Raw genomic sequence first — 21,438 nt, 5'->3', positions numbered from 1 at the left:
AGCGGTGTTGTTTTTCCGGGAGGAGAGCAGAGACGGAGTTGACCAAACTGCGTTGTGCTATCGAGATTTTTGGAGGCTGAAAGTTTTGTTGTGAGGTAAACGGACTGTTACCTGATAAGACGGACTTTGGTGCCTTGGTGAGAGGATCTGCGCCCTCCGGTGTGGATGAGAGAAGTCGGACTGAGCCGTACCGAGCGGATCCAGCATCGTGGCTGTACCTGCCGGCGAGGCGCCATTTTCCTCATTTACCCGCGGACAGCGGGGAGCATGGACTGTGATGGGAGCCGTGAGTAACCACTGCTTTGCAGGTGCTACATTTTTTTCCGCTCAGAGAGTGAATAGACCAGTGTTTGAGGTCCAACGCACACAAGCACGAAACAGGCCTGCAACAGGGTTGTAGGGGTAGTTTTTCCTGGACTTCTGTGAACTGTGGGGTGTGTGAGTGAAAGTGTGTGTGTGTGGGCCCATCACATGTTTGGTTCATTTTTATGTTTCAGTATATCTGAGTAGCCAGGGATTTCCATCATTTGGAGTGATTTGAACGGGTATCATTTCTGTTGGAGTATTAATTTTGTTGTCACTGAACCCGAGTGATTAGTTCATTTATTTCTTATTTTGTTTTTTTTTGTTAAACTAAAAATACAGTTACTAAAATGTATTTATATTTAAAGTACTGTGTGTGTGGTTTTCCTTTACTTACGTCATATTTTATTGTTGAGCATAAATACAAAGGGAATATCATAAGTTTACCCAGGCCCCGCCCCATAGGTTGATGAGGCGGGTGCTACATAAATTGGAGGCACGGCTGGGATATTCCCATGCTCAATCTTTTTAGTTTTTGCTCTTTAAAGGGGTATTTTGTTTTCAGTTTTACACAGTTACCCACCAGTAGTAGGTTAGAGTAATGACTACTCAGGCGACTACTCAGACAGCTCCTGAGACAGCACTTGAGCTTAGTAGCTGGTGCAGTGAGGCAAACATAGACCCAAACCGGGCCTTTGTACTGCATGATGTTCCTGCTGACACTGACCATACAGACATTGAAGAGACTGCTGAGACAGTGAAAGTTTTTGGGAACGTAAAAGTAAGAGACACAAGACTTGACACTAAGACAGGCCATAGTCTAGTACTCTGTGAATGTCGTCAAGATATTCAACCAGACCGTATACCATCTCACCTTCAGACATTGGATGGAGGTTCTGCCTGGAAAATATCCCTCTTCATTGAATCGGAGAGGCTGGCTGATGACTTCTTAGCTAAGCTAAACCAGCTAATGAAAGAGGAGGGAAAAACAGTTAATGATGTTCAGGCCATGCTGTCTACAGATGTTCCACAGGGAAACTCACCTGAATCGATCATACGGGCAGTTGGAGAGCTGTTAGAGAAAACTATGCGACCTACCAGTGAGAACAATGCATTTAGACGTCTTCGGACGTTTTCTGGTCATCTCCCTACACCAGCAGGTGAAGAGAGTATTGAGCACTGGCTCGAGCAGGCTCGCCTGATGATTGAAGAGTGTGACTGTTCTGCCAGAGAGAAGCGAAAGAGAATAGTAGAGAGTTTAAAGGGGCCTGCTCTGGAAATTATCCAAGCTGTGCGGCTAAACAATCTTGACGCTAGCCCTGAGTGTTATGTAGAAGCTATAGAAAGTGCATTCGGAACGCCTGAGTCTGGTGAGGATTTGTGTTTTGCTTTCAGAAGTCTCCACCAACAGCGAGGAGAAAAGCTGTCAGACTTCCTGAGAAGGTTGGAACGCTCACTGACCAAAGTGGTGCAAAGAGGAGGTCTCCCGAGTCACAGAGCTGACCGTGCACGCATCGACCAGCTCATAAGGGGCGCTGCTGAGTCTGACATCATGCTTTTACAGCTGAGACTAAGAGAAAGGAAGGAGAAACCCCCTACCTTTCTGAAGCTCCTGAATGAGATCCGGGAGGAGGAGGAATATGAGACAGCACGACGTAAGTTAAACACCTCAGTGAGACAAGTTAAAGTTGGTGACGAAACAAACACCAAATCAACAGAAGTTCAAGAGTTAAAAACAGAGGTTAAAGAGCTACGCTCTCAGCTTAAAGAGTTAACAAACAAGCGACAAGACGCACAAGCTGAGCCAATACTAAAATCAACCAAGAAAAGTACAGATACTGTAACAGAAAGTGAAGTCCAGCAGTTAAAGCAGCAAGTGCAACAATTACAACACCAGTTAACTGTTATGTCTGTCTCACATGGTGCAAGCTCAACGGACACAAAAAGGAGAGATGGGGGAGCTAGATACGGCAAAGCTTCGAAACCATACACCGTCAAAGATCCTGACAGTTTTTTCTGTTACCGGTGTGGCGAGAACGGCCATATTGCCACTCATTGCACAGCCCCAGAGAACACAGGCAAAGTGATAGAGACTGCTAGGAGTGCTGCGCAAGAGTAAGGAAGAGAAGGGGGCTTCAAAAGGCTCTGCTGAGTCTACTGGGATTGGTTCAGTCAGGAAAAGCTCAGTGCATACACCTTCACTCAGTGGTTTGCCAGAAGGGCTGGTCGGTCCATCTATGATGGCCAGTGTGACCATTGAAGGGCAGCCATGTAGAGCTCTTTTAGACAGTGGTTCTCGAGTCACCATTATTTTTGAGAGCTGGTACTCCCGTTACCTCCCCGATGTGCCCATCCTTCCACTTACAGACCTAGCCATATGGGGTCTGAGTGATTCTACTTATCCATGCAAAGGGTATGTGGCAGTTGAGTTGGGGTTTCCCCCTAATACAGAGGGAGCTGAAGAGGCTGTCTCTATTTTGGCTCTAGTATGCCCTGACCCAAAAAGTCCAGACCCAGTTCCCGCCATTATTGGCACTAACTCAAAGAAACTGCATTCTTTACTCACACACTGTGGAGAGTTTAAAGATAATGATAATGTTCATTCACTGAGAATAGATACTCTCCCACCAGAATGCCTCTCAGCACCTAGCGTCTTTCTACTGGGTGTGGTTGGTCAGGTGATGTGGCAAGGCCCCGGGTATCTTACCATTCCCCCGGGGGGAGAGCGTTATGTTGTCTGTAAAGTGGAGCAGCAGCAGCCCTTGGGCAAAAGTATCCTGATGGTCGAGGTAGATGAAACCGCAAGCCTCCCAGCTGGTGTACTGGTTCCACCTGTTGTTCTGCCAGCGTCTGCTATGGATACCAATGGTTTTAAACTTCTGCTAAGAAACGAGTCTCAAAAGGAGACCGCCGTCCCTATTGGCACAGTGCTGGCCCAGGTGCACCTGGTAGATACGGTCACCGAGTTAAAGAAGACTTCAGTCCAAGAGGAGTCTATTGACCCTGAGCTGTTTGACTTTGGGGATTCTCCCATGCCTGAGGCGTGGAAAATCAGGTTAGCCACAAAGTTGGCAGGGCGAGCCAATGTCTTCTCATTGGAGGAGTGGGACGTCGGTCTAGCAAAAGGTGTGACTCATCACATAAGGTTGCGCGACACTAGGCCGTTTAGGGAGAGATCCCGTAGGATCGCCCCAGCTGATATTGAGGATGTTCGCCGCCATCTTCAAGAACTTTTGGCAGCGGGAATAATCAAAGAGTCGCGGAGTCCATATGCATCTCCGATTGTCATAGTGAGAAAAAAGAGTGGTAAAGTGCGAATGTGCATAGACTATCGGCTACTGAACTCCAGAACCATCCCAGATCAGTATACTATGCCGCGCATAGATGATGTATTGGATTGTTTGACGGGGAGCAAATGGTTCTCTGTATTGGATTTGAGAAGTGGATATTACCAAGTGGAGATGTCTGAGGCTGATAAGGAAAAAACTGCCTTTATCTGTCCTCTTGGCTTTTTTCAGTTTGAGAGAATGCCTCAAGGTATCACTGGCGCTCCTGCAACCTTCCAAAGGTTAATGGAGAAAGCCGTTGGGGACATGAACCTGATACAAGTTCTCGTGTACCTTGATGATCTCATTGTTTTTGGTAGGACCCTAGAAGAGCATGAAGAGCGCCTACTGAAAGTTCTAGATTGGCTAGAGGAATGTGGCCTTAAAGTCTCCATTGACAAGTGCCAGTTTTGCCAGCCCCAGGTGAAGTTTTTAGGGCACATTGTCTCTGCCTCTGGAGTTGCCACCGATCCGGAGAAGGTGAGGGCTGTGACCCATTGGAAGAAACCAACCGATTTGAAGTCCCTGAGATCCTTTTTAGGATTTTGTGGGTACTATCGGCGGTTTATTGAGAGCTATTCCTCCATCGTCCGCCCACTCACCGAACTGACCAAAGGCTATCCTCCTGCACAGAGGAGCAGGAAGGATGTCATCAAAGGAAAGAAAGAGACTCATTTCCAAGTCTCTGAGCTTTTTGGTAGTCGTTGGACTCCGGATTGTGATGACGCCTTTTGTAACATTGTCTACAAACTCACACATGCACCGGTCTTGGCCTTTGCCGACCCAGCTAAACATTACATCTTGCATGTAGACGCAAGTTTAAATGGGCTGGGAGCTGTGCTTAATCAAAAGTATCCAGAAGGGCTCCGCCCAGTTGCCTTTGCCAGTCACAAGTTGAGTCAAGCCGAACGGAACTATCCAGTCCATCAGTTAGAATTTCTAGCCTTAAAATGGGCAGTCGTTGATAAGTTCCATGACTATTTGTCTGGTGCGAGGTTCACAGTCAGAACGGACAATAATCCCCTTACCTACGTCTTGACGACTGCCAGGTTGAACGCGACAGGCCACAGGTGGTTGGCAGCGCTTTCTACCTATGAGTTTAGCATCCGCTATAAGCCCGGCCGGGAAAATATTGATGCTGACTTATTGTCCAGAAGTCTGCAAGAGACAGGAGAAGGGTGGGTGGATATACCTCCCTCTGGCATAAAAGCCCTGTGTCGTAGGATCACTACAGCTGGTTCTCACCAACACACTACCAGATTCATTGACCAGCTAGGTGTTTCGCCTGATGCCATCCCTGCTGTATATGCGGGTCTCACCCAGATTGAAGTAAGCCCACTAGAGCAGCTGAGCTCTAAAGAGCTTGTAGAGGCTCAAGACTGTGACCCGGTCATAGGTGTAGTGAAGCTTCAAGTTGAGCGAGGACAAGGTGCTCCAGCTCCTAAGCATCCTAACCCAGAAGTGACCTTGCTGCAGAGAGAAAGTTCTAAACTTAAAGTAAAGTGTGGTCTTCTATACAGAGTCACCAAACGATCCTGTGGGAGAGAAGTAAATCAGCTTGTCTTACCTGCTAAATATCGACAGATGGTGTTGAGATCAGTGCATGATGATGCTGGTCATTTCGGCATAGACCGTACCACAGAGCTCATTAAGGATCGGTTTTATTGGTCCAAAATGGCCTCTGAAATTGCGACATACATCCAGAACTGTGGAAGGTGCGTAGCTAGGAAGTCCATCCCACAGAAAGCTGCCCCTTTACAGCAGATCGCAAGCACTGGCCCGCTAGATCTAGTCTGCATAGATTTTCTTTCCATTGAGCCAGACTCTAAAGGCATAGCTAATGTGCTAGTTGTCACTGATCATTACACCAGGTATGCTCAAGCATTTCCCACAAAAGATCAGAAAGCACTTACTGTAGCCAAAGTCCTCTTTGAAAGGTTCTTCGTGCATTATGGGTTGCCTGCCCGCATCCACAGTGACCAGGGCCGAGATTTTGAGAGTAAACTCATAAAAGAGCTATTGTCCCTGCTTGGCATCCGCAAGTCCAGAACATCACCTTACCATCCTCAGGGTGATCCTCAGCCTGAGCGGTTTAACCGCACACTCCTGGCGATGCTCGGCACACTGGATCCAGCTCAGAAGCCAAAATGGAGCCAGCATATAAGTCGGCTAGTGCATGCTTACAACAGCACAAGGAATGATGCCACGGGGTACTCGCCCTACGTCCTTATGTTTGGAAGAGAGGCACGACTACCAGTTGACTTGTGTTTTGGCATTGGATCTGAGGAAGAGGATGATCTAAAACATCACCAGTATGTGGCCAACATGAGAAAGGAACTACGGAAGGCTTACCAGTTAGCAGCTGATGCAGCTTCCAAGAACCATGAACGGAACAAAAAACTGTATGATGCAAGAGTTCGAAATCAGACCTTGGAGGAAGGTGACCGGGTATTGGTTCGCAATCTTGGCATCACAGGAAAACACAAACTACAGGATAGATGGAACTCCCTACCCTATGTTGTGGTAGCCAAGTTACCCAATCTCCCTGTGTATCGTGTAAAACCGGAGAGAGGAACTGGAGTAGTGAAAACATTACACAGAGACCACCTGCTACCCATTGGTTATCTGGTGAGAATGCATGCTCCACCAGATCGGACAGTACAGCCCCAGAGACCAGTGACCAGGGCACAGCAAACTAGGGGTGGAAAGAAGGTCAGACACTAAACCCAAGACATGTAAGCCAAGATGATTATGACTCAGAGTCTGAAGAGGAACAAGTCTACTTCTTACCTCTTACACGTCATGCCCAGGCAGACCCACGGAGTCATGAGGCTGGAGAAGGAGATGCTCCGGTCCTGCACAACAGACCCGTGAGAGAACATCTTGTTGTCAATGACTTACCTGAAGTGGAGGAACCAGCGGATGAACTTTCAGAAGCAGAGGAGCCAATGGCAGAAAGTCCACAGGCGCGCCGAGACTCTGTGGTGGACACAGAGCTAGATGAGGGAGACGTCCCTAGCCCTAGCACCTCGGTTGTGGATGCTGACTCTCGCCGTGAACCTACTGCCAAAAGGAAAGTGAAACCTGTTCTACGCCTCAGTTATGATGAACTTGGACAGCGACTGACACACCTGTGACTATTAGTTTTTGAGGTATGATAATCCAGATTAGCTATGACCCAGACGCCATGCAGATCCATTAGGCAGAATGTTGAACTATTGATTTGGGTCTGATGGAGACATCCAGACCGTTGGATGGGGGAGGATGTAGCCCTTGCTAAAGTAATGGGTGTAGTTGTATTTGCACAACAATATATATACCATCTACAGGTTTAAAAGTCATGGGAAATTCATTTTGTATTGAGGTGTTTTAAAAAAGAATTGTATAAATATGGTTATGATTGTGTTGTCTTAAAATACAATTTAAAGAAAAAGTTAAAAAAATCTACAGAGTATGTGTTAAAAGAGTTCATGTCATGCAAAAAGAAAAAAAAAGAGTAAGTTAATCTGTGTTCAATGTTTTGAAGTGCAATGTTATTTATACAGTATTGTTGGTTTTAAGAAGTGTCTATCTAAAATGTCTTTGATTTGATTTGCTCGTGTAGAGCTCAGGAGACTCCGGCCAATGGCGTGAGCAGTTTGATGTGAGGGGGCGGGATAGAGTGGTGTTGTTTTTCCGGGAGGAGAGCAGAGACGGAGTTGACCAAACTGCGTTGTGCTATCGAGATTTTTGGAGGCTGATAATGTGTTTGATGGGTGTCCGGCATTCCATTGAAACATTGTGTGTTCTGACTCATCTCAATACAAAAACAACTGTTCATGAGAAATGAAACTGAACTGGATGACAAGTCAGGATGATGAATGGATTAAGAACTGGTCAAACACTTCACCGTGTCACACCTTGGACATCTGGAATTTGGAACACACACACACACACACACACACACACACACACACACACACACACACACACACACACACACACACACACACACACACACACACACACACACACACACACACACACACACGCGCACACACACACACACACACACACACATTGTAAATGTTTTAAATCATATATATATACTCTATATGGAATGGCAATTAAAAACACTGAATAATGTTTTTAAGTTAAAAAAAACTTTAATTTCAGTTGAGCTAAATAGTAGCAGGTTTAGAAGTTTTCTCTGTCAGTTTCTGTTCTTCAAAAACATTGAGATTTGGTCACATTCAGCCCAACGACAAGCCAAAGACATGACACTGGTATGTTGTGCAGAGTTTGCATGTTCTCCCTGTGCGTGGAGTTTATTTCTCTCCAGGTTCGTTAATGTCCTCGGTGCCTACAAACCGGCCGTGGGTTGGTCTCTCTGCGCTGGCCATGCTTAACCCACTTTAAAGTCCCATGTACCCACCCAATCTGTCCATGTTGTATCGGACCTTTCATCTCAAGTCAGCGGGGGGTGACTCCAGCTCCAAGCAGTCTGCACAAAGGCTTTATAAAAAACAGATGGATTGATATCCTTTCTATTACAAAATGGAAAATGTCCACAATAGAGGGCTGTTGCAAGAATGGTCGGCGGCGGAGTGAACAGAGAGAGATGAAGCGGTTTTCCAAAAAAAAGAGCTTTTTTATTTTTCTGATTTTCATCTTTTTCTTAAAACGGTGCAAATATTTACAGTGTCCTAAAGAACAAAATGTAGAACGGAACACAGCAACACCAAAACTAGGAAAAAAATGCAGAAATAAACTGGTTTTAAGTTTGCCAGGCTAAATCAGCCAGATCCTGCACAAACGGCTGCACAGCCCAACTGCTCAATTCCCCTCATCAAGACGGTCTAACCACGACTCTTCTGGAGCCTTCTACTGGCTTTTTATACCTGCAGCTCCTCCCACAGATGAGCCCAGTTATCCGAATAAATCAATTAACTAAATAACAATCATTCTAACTGAAAAATAACAACTGCAACAAATAAACACAAAATGCATAAACACCCCAAATTATTTTTAGCAAATAAAATCCCTTCTGCACATAAAATAAAGTTTCCCCCAAACCAGTAAAACACCCCCGCTACAATGGTATGCGCCGCCCAGAGCGCGTGAATCCATCCTATAACTGCACCGTGGTACAGTCTAGAGATGGCAAATGAAGCCTTGTGAACCTTTTGAGGCTTCTTCCTGATCGTACCGAAAAAAGATTCAAAGCTCCAAAGCCTCAAACAAAGGCCAAACCAGTGACATCTAGTGGTCTACTACAATTGTAGCAGCAATGAACCTCCAAATGATTCACGCATCGATTCCAGTTCCAACACAAATGCAACAAAGTCCCTACTAAGCAGTGTCTAAGTCTGGGTCCTTCGAATCCGCACTGACAGGGAGTGACAATCTTTCTCCCCGAGAAGAGAGAAAAGGATACACAGTGAGGTATAAACCTACAAACCTTGAGAATGGATTAACACAGGAGTTTATTACAAAAGACAGAAATGGTACCGGCCTTTACAAGAATATTCTTGGGTTCTTGAGCAATTCTCCACGAGTGGTTCCTGCGCTCGAACCATTTCCGCAGAGAGAGTGCAGAGTCAGAAGGAGAGAGAGCATCTTCAGCAAATGCTGCGTGTTACATAGTCTGGCCGTCAGTCTCCGCCTTCCTATGCCTGTTTGATGGGGGGGTTTAAGGGGGGCTTCTGTCTTGCAGATTAAAGGGAAGTTGCTGAGGCACATCCCCCAGTGAGCTTCACACAATCACAGGTTAGCATTCAAATCCCCATCGCATGTCACTGGCCTTTCACAAACAAAGAACTGTACTCAACCCCCGTCTCATGTCACCGGGCTTCCACAATCCCCCGAGGCCTATCTTTAGATATTAATGACCAGTCAGGCCAGGCTGGGCTTGATCAATTTCAGCAGTTTTTGTCTTCATTCGAAGAATCATTGTTCTCACATGAAAGTGTTGCTGTATATTGTCAATTGACTAATAAAATGTTAAATGTGTCACCTATAATTACTTAAAAGTGGGACTGGGTTTGTGTGATGTTTCAAATGCAACAATGTATATTGGTGAATATATGGGATTGTGCTGTGCTACAAGGGAATTATTATGTGTGCATAAGGGAAATGTGCTTGGGGACTTTTTTTTGTGCACTTTTTTTTTATTTTTTTTTTACAAGTTTTTATTCAAAAACAAAATCTTTTCGATTGTGCTCCGCTTTAAGCGGCTTCTTCTTTGGCTGACGATCTCGCCAGCCTTTGAAAAGATTCTCTCACATGGCACTGAGGATGCTGGCGTGGAAAGATATTGCATCGCCACTGTGAAAAGGTGTGGGTATGCAGTTTTTTGGAGCAGCCAATATTTTAATGGGTTCTCTGATCTGGGCAGCAGTTTGTCCTTCAGATATCTGGATAAGTAAAGAAAAAATATAACATCAGTATCATTTCAGCAAGAGATGAATACAAAACAAAATATAAAAAGTAAAGTAAAAAATGTTTACCTCTGGACCTCTGCAATTGCACTGGCGGTGCAATTTGATGGCTGCTGTGCCTCCATGTGGCCGTCCAGCAGGTCCCAGAGGCTGTTGCTTTGATTGGACGGACCCTCTGCAGGTGGCAGTGGCAGAGCTGGTTCAGGCATCACATTAGCACATTCCCTGGTGAGCCTTTCCACCGCTGCCTGAGAGTTTGATGTGCTACACAATCCCACCACTTTAAATCTAGGGTCAAGTAATGTTGCAAGTGTAGCCCTTGCTAAAGTAATGGGTGTAGTTGTATTTGCACAACAATATATATACCATCTACAGGTTTAAAAGTCATGGGAAATTCATTTTGTATTGAGGTGTTTTAAAAAAGAATTGTATAAATATGGTTATGATTGTGTTGTCTTAAAATACAATTTAAAGAAAAAGTTAAAAAATCTACAGAGTATGTGTTAAAAGAGTTCATGTCATGCAAAAAGAAAAAAAAAGAGTAAGTTCATCTGTGTTCAATGTTTTGAAGTGCAATGTTATTTATACAGTATTGTTGGTTTTAAGAAGTGTCTATCTAAAATGTCTTTGATTTGATTTGCTCGTGTAGAGCTCAGGAGACTCCGGCCAATGGCGTGAGCAGTTTGATGTGAGGGGGCGGGATAGAGTGGTGTTGTTTTTCCGGGAGGAGAGCAGAGACGGAGTTGACCAAACTGCGTTGTGCTATCGAGATTTTTGGAGGCTGATAATGTGTTTGATGGGTGTCCGGCATTCCATTGAAACATTGTGTGTTCTGACTCATCTCAATACAAAAACAACTGTTCATGAGAAATGAAACTGAACTGGATGACAAGTCAGGATGATGAATGGATTAAGAACTGGTCAAACACTTCACCGTGTCACACCTTGGACATCTGGAATTTGGAACACACACAAACACACACACACACACACACACACACACACACACACACACACACACACACACACACACACACACACACACACACACACACACACACACACACACACACACACACACACACACACACACACACACACACACACACACACACGCGCACACACACACACACACACACACACATTGTAAATGTTTTAAATCATATATATATACTCTATATGGAATGGCAATTAAAAACACTGAATAATGTTTTTAAGTTAAAAAAAACTTTAATTTCAGTTGAGCTAAATAGTAGCAGGTTTAGAAGTTTTCTCTGTCAGTTTCTGTTCTTCAAAAACATTGAGATTTGGTCACATTCAGCCCAACGACAAGCCAAAGACATGACACTGGTATGTTGTGCAGAGTTTGCATGTTCTCCCTGTGCGTGGAGTTTATTTCTCTCCAGGTTCGTTAATGTCCTCGGTGCCTACAAACCGGCCGTGGGTTGGTCTCTCTGCGCTGGCCATGCTTAACCCACTTTAAAGTCCCATGTACCCACCCAATCTGTCCATGTTGTATCGGACCTTTCATCTCAAGTCAGCGGGGGGTGACTCCAGCTCCAAGCAGTCTGCACAAAGGCTTTATAAAAAACAGATGGATTGATATCCTTTCTATTACAAAATGGAAAATGTCCACAATAGAGGGCTGTTGCAAGAATGGTCGGCGGCGGAGTGAACAGAGAGAGATGAAGCGGTTTTCCAAAAAAAAGAGCTTTTTTATTTTTCTGATTTTCATCTTTTTCTTAAAACGGTGCAAATATTTACAGTGTCCTAAAGAACAAAATGTAGAACGGAACACAGCAACACCAAAACTAGGAAAAAAATGCAGAAATAAACTGGTTTTAAGTTTGCCAGGCTAAATCAGCCAGATCCTGCACAAACGGCTGCACAGCCCAACTGCTCAATTCCCCTCATCAAGACGGTCTAACCACGACTCTTCTGGAGCCTTCTACTGGCTTTTTATACCTGCAGCTCCTCCCACAGATGAGCCCAGTTATCCGAATAAATCAATTAACTAAATAACAATCATTCTAACTGAAAAATAACAACTGCAACAAATAAACACAAAATGCATAAACACCCCAAATTATTTTTAGCAAATAAAATCCCTTCTGCACATAAAATAAAGTTTCCCCCAAACCAGTAAAACACCCCCGCTACAATGGTATGCGCCGCCCAGAGCGCGTGAATCCATCCTATAACTGCACCGTGGTACAGTCTAGAGATGGCAAATGAAGCCTTGTGAACCTTTTGAGGCTTCTTCCTGATCGTACCGAAAAAAGATTCAAAGCTCCAAAGCCTCAAACAAAGGCCAAACCAGTGACATCTAGTGGTCTACTACAATTGTAGCAGCAATGAACCTCCAAATGATTCACGCATCGATTCCAGTTCCAACACAAATGCAACAAAGTCCCTACTAAGCAGTGTCTAAGTCTGGGTCCTTCGAATCCGCACTGACAGGGAGTGACAATCTTTCTCCCCGAGAAGAGAGAAAAGGATACACAGTGAGGTATAAACCTACAAACCTTGAGAATGGATTAACACAGGAGTTTATTACAAAAGACAGAAATGGTACCGGCCTTTACAAGAATATTCTTGGGTTCTTGAGCAATTCTCCACGAGTGGTTCCTGCGCTCGAACCATTTCCGCAGAGAGAGTGCAGAGTCAGAAGGAGAGAGAGCATCTTCAGCAAATGCTGCGTGTTACATAGTCTGGCCGTCAGTCTCCGCCTTCCTATGCCTGTTTGATGGGGGGGTTTAAGGGGGGCTTCTGTCTTGCAGATTAAAGGGAAGTTGCTGAGGCACATCCCCCAGTGAGCTTCACACAATCACAGGTTAGCATTCAAATCCCCATCGCATGTCACTGGCCTTTCACAAACAAAGAACTGTACTCAACCCCCGTCTCATGTCACCGGGCTTCCACAATCCCCCGAGGCCTATCTTTAGATATTAATGACCAGTCAGGCCAGGCTGGGCTTGATCAATTTCAGCAGTTTTTGTCTTCATTCGAAGAATCATTGTTCTCACATGAAAGTGTTGCTGTATATTGTCAATTGACTAATAAAATGTTAAATGTGTCACCTATAATTACTTAAAAGTGGGACTGGGTTTGTGTGATGTTTCAAATGCAACAATGTATATTGGTGAATATATGGGATTGTGCTGTGCTACAAGGGAATTATTATGTGTGCATAAGGGAAATGTGCTTGGGGACTTTTTTTTGTGCACTTTTTTTTTATTTTTTTTTTACAAGTTTTTATTCAAAAACAAAATCTTTTCGATTGTGCTCCGCTTTAAGCGGCTTCTTCTTTGGCTGACGATCTCGCCAGCCTTTGAAAAGATTCTCTCACATGGCACTGAGGATGCTGGCGTGGAAAGATATTGCATCGCCACTGTGAAAAGGTGTGGGTATGCAGTTTTTTGGAGCAGCCAATATTTTAATGGGTTCTCTGATCTGGGCAGCAGTTTGTCCTTCAGATATCTGGATAAGTAAAGAAAAAATATAACATCAGTATCATTTCAGCAAGAGATGAATACAAAACAAAATATAAAAAGTAAAGTAAAAAATGTTTACCTCTGGACCTCTGCAATTGCACTGGCGGTGCAATTTGATGGCTGCTGTGCCTCCATGTGGCCGTCCAGCAGGTCCCAGAGGCTGTTGCTTTGATTGGACGGACCCTCTGCAGGTGGCAGTGGCAGAGCTGGTTCAGGCATCACATTAGCACATTCCCTGGTGAGCCTTTCCACCGCTGCCTGAGAGTTTGATGTGCTACACAATCCCACCACTTTAAATCTAGGGTCAAGTAATGTTGCAAGTGTAGCCCTTGCTAAAGTAATGGGTGTAGTTGTATTTGCACAACAATATATATACCATCTACAGGTTTAAAAGTCATGGGAAATTCATTTTGTATTGAGGTGTTTTAAAAAAGAATTGTATAAATATGGTTATGATTGTGTTGTCTTAAAATACAATTTAAAGAAAAAGTTAAAAAATCTACAGAGTATGTGTTAAAAGAGTTCATGTCATGCAAAAAGAAAAAAAAAGAGTAAGTTCATCTGTGTTCAATGTTTTGAAGTGCAATGTTATTTATACAGTATTGTTGGTTTTAAGAAGTGTCTATCTAAAATGTCTTTGATTTGATTTGCTCGTGTAGAGCTCAGGAGACTCCGGCCAATGGCGTGAGCAGTTTGATGTGAGGGGGCGGGATAGAGTGGTGTTGTTTTTCCGGGAGGAGAGCAGAGACGGAGTTGACCAAACTGCGTTGTGCTATCGAGATTTTTGGAGGCTGATAATGTGTTTGATGGGTGTCCGGCATTCCATTGAAACATTGTGTGTTCTGACTCATCTCAATACAAAAACAACTGTTCATGAGAAATGAAACTGAACTGGATGACAAGTCAGGATGATGAATGGATTAAGAACTGGTCAAACACTTCACCGTGTCACACCTTGGACATCTGGAATTTGGAACACACACAAACACACACACACACACACACACACACACACACACACACACACACACACACACACACACACACACACACACACACACACACACACACACACACATTGTAAATGTTTTAAATCATATATATATACTCTATATGGAATGGCAATTACAAACACTGATTAATGTTTTTAAGTTAAAAAAAACTTTAATTTCAGTTGAGCTAAATAGTAGCAGGTTTAGAAGTTTTCTCTGTCAGTTTCTGTTCTTCAAAAACATTGAGATTTGGTCACATTCAGCCCAACAACAAGCCAAAGACATGACACTGGTATGTTGTGCAGAGTTTGCATGTTCTCCCTGTGCGTGGAGTTTATTTCTCTCCAGGTTCGTTAATGTCCTCGGTGCCTACAAACCGGCCGTGGGTTGGTCTCTCTGCGCTGGTCATGGTTAACCCACTTTAAAGTCCCATGTACCCACCCAATCTGCCCGTGTTGTATCGGACCTTTCATCTCAAGTCAGCGGGGAGTGACTTCAGCTCCAAGCAGTCTGCACAAAGGCTTTATAAAAAATAGATGGATTGATATCCTTTCTATTACAAAATGGAAAATGTCCACAATAGAGGGCTGTTGCAAGAATGGTCGGCGGCGGAGTGAACAGAGAGAGATGAAGCGGTTTTCCAAAAAAAAGAGCTTTTTTATTTTTCTGATTTTCATCTTTTTCTTAAAACGGTGCAAATATTTACAGTGTCCTAAAGAACAAAATGTAGAACGGAACACAGCAACACCAAAACTAGGAAAAAAATGCAGAAATAAACTGGTTTTAAGTTTGCCAGGCTAAATCAGCCAGATCCTGCACAAACGGCTGCACAGCCCAACTGCTCAATTCCCCTCATCAAGACAGTCTAACCATGGAGCCTTCTACTGGCTTTTTATACCTGCAGCTCCTCCCACAGATGAGCCCAGTTATCCAAATAAATCAATTAACTAAACAACAATCATTCTAACTGAAAAATAACAACTGCAAGAAACAAACACAAAATGCATAAACACCCCAAATTATTTTTAGTAAATAAAATCCCTTCTGCACATAATAAAATAAAGTTTCCCTCAAACCAGTAAAACACCCCCGCTACAATGGTATGCGCCGCCCAGAGCGCGTGAACCCATCCTATAACTGCACCGTGGTACAGTCTCGAGATGGGCAAATGAAGCCTTGTGAACCTTTTGAGGCTTCTTCCTGATTGTACCGAAAAAAGATTCAAAGCTCCAAAGCCTCAAACAAAGGCCAAACCAGTGACATCTAGTGGTCTACTACAATTGTAGCAGCAATGAACCTTCAAATGATTCACGCATCGATTCCAGTTCCAACACAAATGCAACAAAGTCCCTACTAAGCAGTTGTGTCTTCATTCGAAGAATCATTGTTCTCACATGAAAGTGTTGCTGTATATTGTCAATTGACTAATAAAATGTTAAATGTGTCACCTATAATTACTTAAAAGTGGGACTGGGTTTGTGTGATGTTTCAAATGCAACAATGTATATTGGTGAATATATGGGATTGTGCTTGTGCTACAAGGGAATTATTATGTGTGCATAAGAGAAATGTGCTTGGGGACTTTTTTTTTGTGCACTTTTTTTTTTACAAGTTTTTATTCAAAAACAAAATCTTTTCGATTGTGCTCGACTTTAAGCGGCTTCTTCTTTGGCTGACGATCTCGCCAGCCTTCAAAAAGATTCTCTCACATGGCACTGAGGATGCTGGCGTGGAAAGATATTGCATCGCCACTGTGAAAAGGTGTGGGTATGCAGGTTTTTGGAGCAGCCAATATTTTAATGGGTCCTCTGAACTGGGCAGCAATTTGTCCTTCAGATATCTGGATAAGCAAAGAAAAAATATAACATCAGTATCATTTCAGCAAGAGATGAATACAAAACAAAATATAAAAAGTAAAGTAAAAAATGTTTACCTCTGGACCTCCGCAATTGCACTGGCGGTGCAATTTGATGGCTGCTGTGCCTCCATGTGGCCGTCAAGCAGGTCCCAGAGGCTGTTGCTTTGACTGGACGGACCCTCTGCAGGTGGCAGTGGCAGAGCTGGTTCAGGCATCACATTAGCACATTCCCTGGTGAGCCTTTCCACCGCTGCCTGACAGTTTGATGTGCTACAAAACCCCATCACTTTAAATCTAGGGTCAAGTAATGTTGCAAGCGTTAGTGAAGAAACTTTTTCCAGCATGGCACATTTCTCTAGCAGGTTTGTGTTTATGTTCTGGATGAGGTTACTGGCGGTGTGGTGTGTTACTGAAGCACACTGTCTGGAAATTTGGTGCTTCAGCATTTTTACAATTGGGATCACTTTTGATCCAGAGACCCTCTTCTCAAGGGACATTTCTTCTGTGGCCTGGTGGAAGGAAGAGACGACTGTGATGCATTGATTTATGCTTTCATAATCCTCCACGGAAAATGGCGAGAGTGTGGTGTTGAGGCTGCTGAGTGCTGCAGCCAGAGGCTCCCTCAGCTCATACAGCCGCTGGAGCATTGAGAATGTGCTGTTCCAGCGGGGGTCCACCTCCTGTACAAGTTTGTGCTCTGGTCGGCCCATCTGTCGCTGTATTTCACACAGCTTTTCTTTTGCTGATGTGCTCGATTTGAAATGTCCAACAATTTTACGAGCCCTGGTGCGAATGTCATACAGTTCCGGTGTCTGCGTCAGTGATTTCTTTACCACCAGATTCAACATGTGGGCAAAACAGTTCACATGACGCACATTAATTAAATTGGCAGACGCGATCATGTTCGGTGCTGCATCTGTGACTAGACACCTCACCTTGTTCCTAATTCCCCACTCTGCCAGTAGAGTAACTTTGGCCTCTGCAATATGTGCTGCAGTGTGGGAGCGTGGGAAGTGCTTGACACCAAGTAGTACAGTTTGGAGCTGGAGCTCTTCAGTTATGAAGTGTCCAGTCACTGCCAAGTAGGCATCCATGTTAATGGATGTCCACATATCTGCAGTTAAACAAATAGTGGATGCCTTCGAAACTCCAACATCTGTTTCAGGGCCTTCCTCCCTGGGATGGTGTATGTTGGATCCAGGAGGTGGACAAAGGCCCTAAAGCCTTCATTCTCCACCACAGACAAAGGCTGTGTATCCTTAACAATGATGTTCAGCAAGGCCTCATCCAGCTGTTGCTTCCTGGACACTGATGAAAGAAAAATATTTAGGTTACATGTGTGCAACTATTACATCTTATTTTGATTCAACAGTAGACTAGGTTGTATTGATCATTTACATACCAGAAGGGTCAGCCGGGTTCGCTTCAGCTGAGGTGCTCGGCTCAGAAGTTGCTGCATGCTCATGCTTGGCACGAAGATGCCGCAACGTAGAGGAGGTGTTGTTTCCATACACCAACTCGCATATGAGGCACTGAACCTAAATGCATTAAAAAAAACATTAAGAAATATTGAAACAGTCAAGATAATATGAAGTTGAAATTATTACAATATCATAACATTCATTCATTTTCTCTATATTATATTCTTAGAAGTGTCACGGGCAGATATTATGCAATACCGTATAAAGTAAATTACATGAGACTATGTTTATTATTATTATTATTATCATTATTATAAGATAATATAAAACACCTACCTTGGTGGGTGACACCAGGTCAAAGTGTTCCCATACACGGGATCGCTTTCTTCCACTCAATTCTCCATCACTAAAGCAGGCAAGTCCTCACTGTCAAAGTTCTCTCAGAACACAATGAAGCAGGGGGGGAATGCTGGGAATCTCGCGTCTCGTTATAACGAGTGAAGTCCCGCCAAAGTTTCGAATCAGTCGTATTACTTCCGGCGTTCGGTGTGATCGATGACGGTGGAAGCGGTCACGTGATCGCGGAAATTTGATACAAGCCTCGGCGCAGCGTTTCGGAGCGCCGGCTTCGGAGCCTCAGCGTCAATCATCCCATCTCTAGTACAGTCCTTCGGCTTCGCCCCAGAAAGGAGGAAGTGCTGGAGTGAAGCTGGCGAGTCTACGGAAATATCTATGTGCTTGTAAGTTTGTTGAAACATTAAACTGAAAATGGCCGTGTGTAAGTGTGTCTTGTTACCGGTACTATGTTTTAACAGATGAATGAATGTTTAGAGATATGGCACGTGTTGAAATGAGAGTGGTGAAAACAAAAACAAAGAAATGATACAAAATGGCGGTAGGCCTCCCTGCACACTCTGTAACAACTGCTTAGTGAGAAGTTATGGAAAACGGTGAAGTGTGGAATCTTAAACCAGGTCAACCAAGACAGGTAACTGAATGGACATGAAATGTTACTCCCCGCAGTAGGTCAGCTGATGTTTAAATATGCCGGCCGATAGCTGCCTATGCGTCTATGCGCCTGCGTGAGTGACTGGGTGTGTGTGTGTGACTGGGCGTAAGCGTCACGGCTCACTCCGTGACGCATACATATGGTGATTTCAGTCAACATCAGAGATTTGTTCTGTATATAAAGACGGACGATTCTTTGTGAAGACAGCAGCGTCCAGCAGCGTCCAGACCAAGAAACGTAAGCATTCAACTGTTTACATTTTACTTTGTTTATATTTATTTTGTCATAACAAATGCTCTTTACATGATTTTAATGCAATTTGACTGCTGCACCTCACCCAACTCAGAATCTTCTTACAAAATACTAAATGTCGTCGTTTAAAAATATCCATCAAGACCTGAAATATGTGAGCTTGTTTCCAGGAGGGTGTCGTGGTCTGATGTTTCACAAAGAATGAATCCTGTGGAAATAGAGATAGTGACATTCAAGCCGTTCATTGACTGAATTAATCCTGCTTTATTAATTCCTTTTTCCACATTGAAACATCCTTTTCTTGGATTCGGTGGGCAGCCACATCCAGGGAGACGATGGATCCTGCTCAGAGACATGAAACTTTAAAAAATGGATCCTTGTCTGCATTATAGTCAAATAGTTTGATATTTTGTCATTTATGTGTTCACAAGTTTCAAGTCTAGGTAAAGCATGTCGTCTCCAATTAGTGTTGGAGCCAGCAGGAAAACTGAAAGTACAACATTTCTCGTGAACCTGTGTGTCCCTGCCGCTCGCTGCTGACTGGTTTCACCTTTACAGATTTTTGCAGAAACTTTTCTCCAAATTATGAACAAAAGTCAAAACGAACTATCCACATATTTTTTGTAAGTTTTGCTGCAGGACTAGTTTTACACCGAAAATCCAACCGAAGTAAAATAAAAAGATTCAAATCAAACAGGCGGCAGGATAGTGATCCTTCCGCCTCTCCTCTTAAAGAGACAGGCACACAGAATAACCAGGACACAGTTCCTACAATCCACACAGTGTTGTAACTTTGATTCTTTTTAATGGTGTGTAAACACACATCTTGTACAATCTGATGTCCACTCATGAATATTTCCACTTGTTTTGATGCAGGAATCCAAAATGCCGATCACTCAGATTGACGTTTCCCTGAACAAAACTGAGGAGACTCAACTCATTGCAGACGGGTTCACAAAGGTTGAAGGCCCTCTGAACCAACTACCATCAGGAGACAAGGTGTACCTCTGGTACAAAGAAGAAACTGGTGTTGAGGCCATCACCAGGATTCAGTTTTCATACACCACCGAGATGCAACGTGCCGGCAGGTCCACAAGAACCTCAGCGCTGGAGGATCCCCGACCTACGTGTGGTTCCTCAAGGGTTCCACTGGTGCTGACGTGGCCATCAAAAGCCTTCACGTCCCCAACGGTGTGCAAGACGAAGCCAAGCAGATCCAACAGGGCCGGGAGAGGCTGACCTGTGATCTGAACCAGGCCGTCGGAGGACACTGGGCCTACCTGTGGGTGGAGAGAGAGACCCCGGTGTACATCATGGGGATCAAGGCCACCTCCTCCTGGTCAGAATATCGTCAACTCCTTTGGGCAGGTTACAACAGAATGGATGACTACACCAACAAGTTTGTGGCGGAGGACCGGGTCTACATCTGGTACCTCACTGACAGTCAGAGTGCCATCGGGGACCTGAAGTTCTCCGCCAACCCCCGACAAGGGTTACATCAAGGTCGACGTGGATCTTAGCATGGGGACCGGAAGAGAGCAGCTGTTCCTGTGAACAACTCCATCAAAGTCATCGGGATGCTCACCGACAAAGCTGCCAGTGCCTACGAGAAGGCCGGCGCCGTCGTCAAAAAGATGTACAAGGCCAAGAGCTCCTCGGGGAGCTACACCTTCCACATGTGTTTGTACCGCTGAGCGCTGCGGTGGTGACCGAGCTGAGCCTGCTCTCCGAGAATCATGCAACCAGTTCTAAATATCACTTTAACCACTTCATTCAATCAGGGTTCTCTTCTTGAGTGCAAAAATGTTTGACCTACAATTTAAATCTCGCCACGAATCAAAATGTTGCTCACATGATGAAATGACTCTTCATCACTTTCTGCTTCAATAAAATTCTCTTTTGCATTTTAAATATGACTTAGTCTCATTATTTATTCATTTTGGCGAAACATTGAAAGACATCATAGTGGTGGGACTCTATACGATACACAATGAAATACTAGAACACACTGTGAAATACTGCAACACACACTAAAATACCACAACGCACTGTGAAATACTGCAACACACAGTAAAATACCACAACGCACTGTGAAATACCACGACACACACTAAAATACCACAACGCACTGTGAAATACCACGACACACACTAAAATACCACAACGCACTGTGAAATACCACGACACACACTAAAATACCACAACGCACTGTGAAATACTGCAACACACAGTAAAATACCACAACGCACTGTGAAATACCACGACACACACTAAAATACCACAACGCACTGTGAAATACCACGACACACACTAAAATACCACAACGCACTGTAAAAATGGTTGAGTTTCCTCTGACAGGCGGCA

At 44.1% G+C, this 21,438-nt stretch overlaps 1 protein-coding gene across 1 annotated transcript in view; it reads right to left on the bottom strand.

Annotated features, from left to right (window-relative positions):
• LOC308145072 (scavenger receptor cysteine-rich domain-containing protein DMBT1-like) overlaps window positions 1-21,438 on the bottom strand; it is a gene marked incomplete at both ends in the record, with an annotated part of 128,229 nt that overhangs the window by 31,563 nt on the left and 75,228 nt on the right. The window lies entirely within an intron of this gene.

This window comes from Blennius ocellaris, assembly GCF_963422515.1.
Source record: "Blennius ocellaris genome assembly, chromosome: 3".
Lineage (NCBI taxonomy): Eukaryota > Metazoa > Chordata > Actinopteri > Blenniiformes > Blenniidae > Blennius > Blennius ocellaris.
The sequence above is the reverse complement of the archived record's forward strand: the minus strand, read 5'-3'. Positions and strand labels throughout refer to the sequence as shown.